The 9,593-nt window shown below is 38.5% G+C and overlaps 1 protein-coding gene across 1 annotated transcript in view; it reads right to left on the bottom strand.

Moving 5' to 3' along the window:
- LOC110022290 (electron transfer flavoprotein subunit alpha, mitochondrial) overlaps positions 1 to 9,593 on the bottom strand; it is a 69,223-nt gene that overhangs the window by 44,082 nt on the left and 15,548 nt on the right. The window lies entirely within an intron of this gene.

The raw sequence follows: 9,593 nt of genomic DNA, 5'->3' as shown, positions 1-9,593 counted from the left end.
ATTCCTGCTTGTGCCCCTATGTCAGTTTCAGAACCTGTTTTTGGTATCGGTAAGTCCTGCAATATTCTACAATCTTTCCACAAGGCTCTTGAAGGTAGTGGTGATCACACTTTTATTAAAAAGCTTGGAAAAAAATGGGAAGTCTGCTCTTATTTTCACTAAGGTTGAAACCAGTACTCTTATGTCCTCTTGGCATTTTGCTTTTGGGTGAAAATTCTTTTATGGTACCCAAAACTGGAGATCATTCGAAAAGAGTTTGATACTATGAAACTATTGGGCAGTTGAAATATTGGCCTACTTGACGGTCGGCATATACTTATTCAGCTATCTCACGATGTCGATTACACTCACATTTTCTTTCGAAAAGTTATCAAGATCGACAATTGTTTTATGAAATTTCTGAAGTGGATTGTCGATTTTGATCAAAAAGCGGAGTACCCTATCATTCCTATTTGGATAAAATTTCCAGGGTTAAAATTACATCTGTTCAACATGGAAATTATCTACTCTTTAGCAACTGCTTACCGTAAGTCTCTCAAGATGGATATTCCTACACTTGTCGTCACCAGACCCTCTGTGGCTTGTGTGTTAGTTGAGAAAAATATTATTCAATCAGCTCCGAATGAGATATGGATTGACACTATTCACAACGGGCATTGACAAAAGGTTGAAATAAAACCACACCTTTCTTATTGCTCTCATTGTAGTATGTTTCGCCACATTTCTATTATTTGTTATCGTTTGCATCCTCATCTAAGGCCGAATATCGTTAAAGATCAACCACCTACCATCCTTGCTGAGAAGGTGCAAACCAATCCTCTTTCCAACATCACAGTTCTAGATGAAGAACATCATACTACAGATACAGACCCAAATGTGTTGATACCACTTACTGTTATTGAATAAGGCTCACTTACATGTCAAGACACACGAGAGTGGTCCTTCGATCCGATAAACGATCAGCTGGTACAACAAATAGTTGCTTCTAATGCTCAGCAACACACACATATCATGCACACTTCAAACAATTCCGCTGATCAGGTGAGTCAATCTTCGGATGAGAAATGATTTGTCTACACGAGGAGGAAGAACGAAGGACGACTCGAGCTAGGGAATCTATTAGATTATACATTAGTTACTACTGACAATGACACTCATCTGACCAATTTATTAGCTGGCTCCTTCCCTAAAACTAGAGGTAGAGACAATTTAAAATTGGGTCACTCTCCAGCTACCTGATACTCTTATTTTGACACTTTTTGGTTTTTTATTTAGATCTCTTATATATTTTGTTGTATTTTCTCTTTTTTGGAACCATTTAATATATTGGTTTTTGTGTGGGTAGGGTGTCATGTTAGGGGCATCCCATAAAATCTATTTGTACCCTGCTTTTTATTTAATATAATAGCTTTGGGCTTTCAAAAAAAAAATGTAAGGACTACAAACGAATTAAAGATAATATGACATAAAGCATAAGAGAGAAATACGTGATTTTTTCGGCATGTCTCCGACAACATATATATTCATGGTACTGTAGCAGCTACTTTTTTTTTTTTTTATAAGCTCCCACATCAATCTCCTGGGGTTGGAGGAGCTTCGACTTCATATGTCGAAGCTTCTGGTTCCTTGTAGCTCAGAGTCAGGTCTGTCACGTTGAATGTAACTAAGATATTATAATCCCCTGGTAGGCCGATCATATAAGTATTGTCAATCCGCAGCACGTCTTGATAGAATAAATATGCATCCTCTCTTAGCACATCATGAGCTAGAACTGGAGTTGCATAAAATTGGAGTTGCATATAGATGTAAGTTCCCGCAAATGTAAATCTTGAGCCCTTAAGTTCAAAATCTTCTTCTCTCGCTTCTCGTACTTAGCGGAATGTACTTGACAAACAAACATGCGAAGAGAAATCAACTCTGGAGTGAAATCTGTGGCAGGATGCACTACTCTCATTAGCAACCACTTAGAAGAGACCTCTTCTCCATTGATAGGACATGGATCCCATTGAAGAATTTCATTCATCATCAGGCTCCTAAGACAAATTTTAATGCTAGGCTTTATCTCTCTTCTCTGGATATCTGATGATGGGCACCATGCTGAGCTGAATTTAATATCTAAATAACTTCATGCAATCTTCCAAACATGAGACAAAAGGGCCCCATTTCTGACATGTTGGACCTCCCTCTAAATCTGAATGGTCTGAATTTTTCTTATATGAGATTGTCATAACTCTGGTGTTAGTTCCTCGAACTCAGGACTGCCTCGAACACTCACCGTAAAGTCGGTTGGAGTCTCTTCCACGGACTCGGCTAAGAATATGCACATCTTTTCCTCCTCAACTAGAAGTTGGTCCTCCTTGGTGTCCTCAACGACTTCAGTGTTTATTTTGTCAGTACCAAATTTTTTAAAGCTTAGTGAAATAGCCCCTGGTTGTGCGGTCTGATACCATATAAAAATCCGTAGCATTACAATACTTCCCGGTTGTGAAAGATTTAGGAATGTGGATAGGTTCCACTTGCCCTCCAATATGAATCAACTTTTTCTCCAACGGGTTTATCTTTGGTGTTCTACAAGGTATATTCTAGCTGTAAAATCCTGAGGTTCAACTCTGTCTGTAAAATGGGTTGGTCGCTCTATGATGTTAGTCTCTCCACTTCTGAAGCTAGGGTCTAAACATTCTGTCTATAGTAAGATGGTACGAACTAGCATTGTATTTGCCGCCTCATCTTTGGATTTTCCCATTCTCCCCTTCGACTCTCCAAATCAAGATAGAGAGTACTTTTTCCTGGGTTTCATTTTCAATGTCTACAAGCATCCACTGAAGTCAGCAAATCACTCACTGTATCTCTTTCCGGGCAGGTACGAGCATGTATCTGCTTGGTGGCATGGCTAGGGTTTTGAGTGGGAGGTGAAAGATGCATAAAAAATGATTTAGGGTTGTTAATTTTGAAAATCAACAAGGGAAAATTAGGGTTAGGTCAAAGTTTTTACTATAGTTTGAGAATATGAAAAAAAAATTTTAGTGGAGGGGTATGGCGGATGTTAGGAAACTCTAGGAAAGGACTAGAATTATGTTAGCTCTAAAAACAAATGATACTAGAGTTAATGCAAATCACAATAGAGGAAAACAAATACTCAAAAAGTAAATAGAGGTTACAATCAAAGACATTGAAATAGAAAATAGCAACTAACACGACACAAATACTCAACGAGGGTGGATCCTGAGTGGTAATAGTGGTGGATGAGGGTTGGGAGGGTGGCATGGGGGGGGGGCCTTAAAAGACAGTTGATGGTTTCCCCGGGGCCGGAAAACCCGTACACAATTGGATGATGATGTGTGAGGGTTGTCCAGGTTGATGGCAACAAGGGAAAGGGTGGAAACAGCGGCGACTGCAACGAGGGGGCGGGGCGTAAAAGACAGTTGGCAAGCATAAAACAACAAGGCAATGGTTTCCCCGGGGCCGGAAAACCCGTACACAATTGGATGATGATGTGTGAGGGTTGTCCAGGTTGATGGCAACAAGGGAAAGGGTGGAAACAGCGGTGGACGTGGTTGGAAGCTGGTCGGCGAATGGCCAACGGTGGGGTAGGCTGCGAAGAAGGTTGGGAAAGGGGGCGGTAATCGATGGGGAGGGCTATGTGGACTACTCGGAGGATGACAACAAGGTTGGTAACGGGTTGGAGAAGATAACAGCAAGTATGGAGGGCTGGAACGACAAAGCAGGATGTGGTGGGTTGTCAGCGGTCCTGGAGGCAAGGGCAGCAATGCAAAGGACTGAATATCAAGGAAACTGCAGAAAAACAGCAAAAGAACCTATTGTCAGGGCGACTGGCAGTGAGGGGGGAATGTGAAACAATAAAGTGGAAAGGATGTAGAGAGGATAGGGAAGATAATCACCACATCGAGAGAGACATACTAACGCAGCACTACCCAATCATTTGGATACAACTCTGGAAGAGAGAAGAATGGACTTCGACGGCTATCTTAAAAGAAACACAAGACTAACTGACTTTCAAACCCTAATGCAACACATATATAGAAAAGGACTATAAAAGAATTAAAGATAATATGAAATAAAGCATAAGAAAGAAAAACAGGATTATTTTTGCATGTCTCCCACGATATATACGTCAATAGTGATGTAGCAACTACAATACCAAGGTATTTTTTTTTAGGGGATTGACTTGTCAGGATATTATGCATTCCTGATACCATCAGCGAAACCGACCTGACTACTATGAGGAGACAGAAGCTTTAATGAATGAAATTGAAGCTCCCCAAACTTGGGAGATTGATGCGGGAGCTTCCTGCACACACAAAAAAAATTGTAGTTGCTACAGTACAACGGGATTTTACAATCACGGCAAATGGGACGAAATAGTTTCGTTTTCCTTTCTTATACTTTCTTTCATATTATCATTCATTCTTTTAAGTCATTTCCTATATATATGTTATATTAAGATTTGGAATTCAATTTTGGCTAAGATTTCTGCAAGACAGCCACCGCCTTTCGTTTCTCCCTTTGAGAGATGTAACTGAGGGTTTGTGTGTTGCTCCGGTTATATCTCTCTCACAATGTAGTGTTTATCTTTCCTATTCTCTTTCACATTCTCCCCACGTCTCTCTTGACCGCCCTTCATTGCTGCAACCGCACCTTGTTGCTTACCCTACAGTTTCCCCAATCCAGCCACCTCTCCTCAAAGTTGCCACCCTGGACAACCGTCCTCTTGCTGCCTTGCAATCACCCGCATCCCCCGTCGCTTCCGCCTACACTCCCCCTCGCTGTAGCTACGAAGAAATAGCCATTTCCAGATGTTTTCTACTGTTCCAGTCACACAACCATCCATTGCTCTCCTTCCAGCTTGTTGCCCTTGCCACAACTCCTACCCTTCTTCTGTTACCGTCCACAACCTTTGATGTCACCGTGCTTTCTAGCCTTCACCCTCTCCTTGCTATCGTCGAAGGGCCAAACCCTTGCTAATCACAACCACCACCCAAAGATCCCACCCTAATTTGATTATTCATGATGTGAATATTGTTATTTTAGATTTTCGGGCATCGTGTTGTTCTATTATTACTTTCAAGTGTGCTGATTATAATCTCTTAGTTGCTTCAAGTAATAATATTTGTTTTTCTATTAAGATTTGAGTTAACTCTGCTATCAATATATCCTAGTCGGTTAAGTTTTAGCCTTTTTAAGTTCACAGGATTCAAAATTATTCTTACATTTTACTCTTGTCAAGCTTCTCCATTTTGATAATTAACTTTAAAACTATAATTATAGTGACAATATCTTCATTTATTTATGCGATAGATATAAGATATATAACCACTAAGAATTAAATATGCTTAATTTTTACGGTAATATTAACTATTGATCATCAAATCCACACTGGCTAAAATTTTATATCACTTAAATCAAACTTTACATTAGGAATTAAGCCCCATATGTTCTTAAAAAATTTGCTCCATTACTAAATGTTTTATTTGTGAAGAGGACTAACTTATCATAATTATGCCATCCGTAAATAGCATACAAAATATCTACTTCTAGACATTTTTTCTCCAAACATCTCCATAACCAATATAAAAGGCACGATTCTTGTTTAGATTTTTAATGTAATCATGTTATCCTTAAAAACTCTCAATGCACATTATTGCTCCAAGATGCTTTGATAACTTCAATAGAACCATGTTTCTTATTAAAGTTCGCTAAATATATTCTAGTAGCATTAGATGCCTTTCTCAAAGTAAACAATGACCACAATAAGATCATTGCATTGGTCTCAATTTTTTATCATTGTTTTAGTACAAAATTTCGTCCAAAGTATATCTTCTGAGAATAAAATGAAATTAGACGCCAATATAATTTTTTTAAGCCTATTCTTCATTACCTACTTGTGAAACGTTTTTGTATGACTCAGAAGTTATACGTTCAATTCTTCTATAAAGGTTGATATTTTCTAATACTATTTAACATTTGTACTTAGTATGCATGATCTTTTGCTCTACAGCATGCATAAGCATGAAACATTTTCTTTTACTATAATATCTATCCTGAAGAAGCAATGCTCCTACTTAACAATTTCTCAATTCATTCTTTTTAATTTTAATAGGATACACATTAGACTTTTTTACAATATTGAACTTCCCTTTCAGAATCCCTTTTTTTGCAAAACAGTGTTGCCTGCTTGATTGTAGTATTGCAAAATCTTTTTTTGTCATCAAATTTTGATATCTTATAAGGAAAATAAACAAAACAAAACCACAAAGCAAAGTTCAATTTCAAGCGAATATGTTCATTTCCACAACTCATGACTCATCTATCTCACCATTAATCTGTATCAGTGAGATAAAACCAAGAGTTACCAACTCCATGTCAATATCGCAATCACTTCAACTTACAAAGGGATGTAATGACCAACGTGTGGCGAGCATAAAATGACAATGACTATTGTCAACCACCGCAAATGCATATCGAATTTTAGATTAAATATATACAATTTCCAATGGATAAGTTCCAAGCTTTTATTTTTTTATGACAAAAAATACCATGTATTGCTACAACTCATTGGCAATTTATTCTTTCATTATGAGTTTCCATATGTAACATCAAATTTTTTTTCTTGAAAAATCTCTTATAAGTCTTGAATTTAATATTGCTTCTATTAAATGATAGTTGTATGCATACTTTTTTTTTTTTTTTTTTGAGAAAGCCTAATGGCTAATATATAAAATAGAAAGTATGATACAGATATATTGTGTGGGAGGGCCCAAACAAGACACTCTGATCACACGATAAACATCACATTCAAATGATTCCAAAAGGGGAAATACAGAAAGATACATGAGAGACAAAAAGAAAAAACTAAAAAGTTTCAAAATACGGAGTATCAAGTAGTTAAAGAGCGACCCAATTTTGTCTTTTGTCTCTGCCTCTAGTTCTAGGGAAGGAGCTAGCTAATAAATTGGTAAGATGAGTGACATTGTCAATGGTAACCAATGTGTCATCCAATAAGTTCCCGAGCTCGACTCAACCTCTATTCTTCTTCTTCCTCCTGGAATAGACCTGACATTCTTCATCCGAAGATTGACTCACCTAATCAGTTGATTGGTCTAAAATGTGTCGGACATATGTAGGGTGTTGAACATTAAAAATAACTATTTGTTGTACCAGTTGATCTTTAATCAGATCGAAGGAGAACTCTCGTGTGTCTTGGCATGCAAGCGGGTATTCTTCAATACAGTGAGTGGTATAAGGGTATAAGCACATTTGGATATGGATATGTACCTGTAGTATGATATTCTTCATCAGGAACTGCGGTGTTGAAAAGAGGATCGGGTTGCACATTCTCAGTAGGAATGGTAGGTGACTGATCTTTAGTGGTATCCGGTCTTAGATGAAGATGCAAGCGATAGCAAATAGTAAAATTGTGGTCAAACATACTACAATGAGAGTAATAAGGAGTTGGTTGAGTGATATCCATTGTGAGTGGTGTCAATCCATACCTTATCCGGAGCTGGTTGAGTGATATCTCTCTCAACTAACACACAAGCCATAGAGGGTCTGGTAACAGCAAGCGTAGAACTATTAACCTTGAGAGACTTACCGTAAGCAGTTGCTAAGGAGTAGATAATTTCCAAGTTGAACAGATGTAATTTTAAACCCGGAAACTTTATTCAAACAGAAATGATAGGTGACTCCGCTTTTGAATCAAAATCGACAGTTTACTTAAGAATTTTTATAAAACGGTTATCGATCTTGATAACTTTTCGAGAAAAAATGTGAATATAATCGGCATCGTAAGATAACTGAATAAATATATGTCGACCGTTAAGTAATCCAATATTTCAACTGCCTAATAACTTCATAGCATCAAAATCTTTTCGAATGATCTCAAGGTTTGGGTGACCATAAAAGAATTTCCCCACTAGAGCAAAACGCCAAGAGGATGCGAGAGTACTGGTTTCAAACTTAATGAGAATAAGAGGAGACTTCTCATTTTTTTTACCAAGCTTTTTAATGAAAATGCGGTCACCACCACTTTCAAGAGCGTCATGAAAAGATTGTGGAACATTGTAGGACTTGTCAATATGAAAACCAGGCTCTAAACCTGAAAGAGGAGCACAATTAGGAATAGGAAAGTCGTCGACAAGTGCAGTGACATAAAAACGCATCGTCGATGTCATCTCCACAGCGGCTAAGTGAGCCGCTAGAAAAAAGGAGCAGAGAGGCGTGTCAATCAGCAAGGCGACACGCTTGGCGAGTCGGTGCGAACCGTCTGTCAGGTGCGTGCAGACAGCCGCGTCAATTTGCGACGACACGAGCAGACCCAGGCGCATCAAACTGCGAGAGGAAACCGTCGACGACGAGCGAGACCGTTGTCAGCCTCTTCGGGCAAGCCGTCAGACGGTGAAGACGACCTACGAGCGATCATCGTCGACTGAGAGACAGGACCCGCGAGCATACGTGAAAACCTTCGTAGTGGGAGACGATGAAGGAGTGAAGCCGAGAGATTCAACGCCGGAAATCGCCATCTGGCGAAACCCTAGCAGAGCCCGCTACCAACGCCATTTTGATAAAAGATTTGTATGAGGTGGCATCCAATTAATGTTTACGAACATTTTTCAAAAGTTGGCATGTCCTCTCCCCACATTCCTCCCTTTTTTACACACAATACAATTTCCAATGGATAAGTTCCCTGTTTTCATTTTTCAATAACAAAGAATACCATGTATTGCTACAACTCATTGACAATTTCTTCTTCAATTTTTGTGTTTCCATTAGTGACAAAAAATAATCTTTTAACATAAATCTCTCAAAATTGCTAAGAAATTAAAATTGATATATATATATATATATATATATAGATAGATAGATAGATAGATATAGACACACACACACACACAACAGCAACAATAGCAACAATAGCAACAAGCCTTTATCCCACTAAGTGGAGTCGGCTTAAAAGAAGCAATATTAATGTCTCTCTTCTCTCTTGTTCCAATGCACTAACTTTACAAACGCTCACCTCTCTTTTTGTACCTCACCTTAAATCATTTAGTACGTCTTACTACAATTACCATCTGACAAGGAGTTACCCCATTCTCTCCATCTCCCAAGGAGGAAAAGAAGGAAAATGTCTCATGGGCCATGTTAACCCAAAACCCGCATCGACAAACCCCAGACGATGACAATAACCACACAATTGCGATCCATGCCAATGACATCACAAATGAGGGTGACCATGCACAAAAGTTCATTGGCCAACTCATCTTTGTCCCCAGGTCAACTTCCCTGTGCCAACCCTAAAATTAACCCCTAATCAACAACCCCATGCCATTCCCAGCTACTATCTCAATCATGCACTTGAAAAAAATCAAAAGGTAATGTGTTTCATTTTTCAACAAACCAAAGATAAAAAGGGATTTTGGCGGTTTTAGTACAACCAACAAAAAATCAAAATTCAATTAAATTTACACTGCATTTGTAATATGCATGTATTATAAATACTTGCAACGAAAAAGCTCCTTAAGGAGAATTTCTAATTTTATAGTGCATGTCGGCGTTTAAAAAGGGGGGGAGTTACG

The sequence above is a fragment of the Phalaenopsis equestris genome, unplaced genomic scaffold, assembly GCF_001263595.1.
Source record: "Phalaenopsis equestris unplaced genomic scaffold, ASM126359v1 Scaffold000002, whole genome shotgun sequence".
Classification (NCBI taxonomy): domain Eukaryota; kingdom Viridiplantae; phylum Streptophyta; class Magnoliopsida; order Asparagales; family Orchidaceae; genus Phalaenopsis; species Phalaenopsis equestris.
The sequence above is the reverse complement of the archived record's forward strand: the minus strand, read 5'-3'. Positions and strand labels throughout refer to the sequence as shown.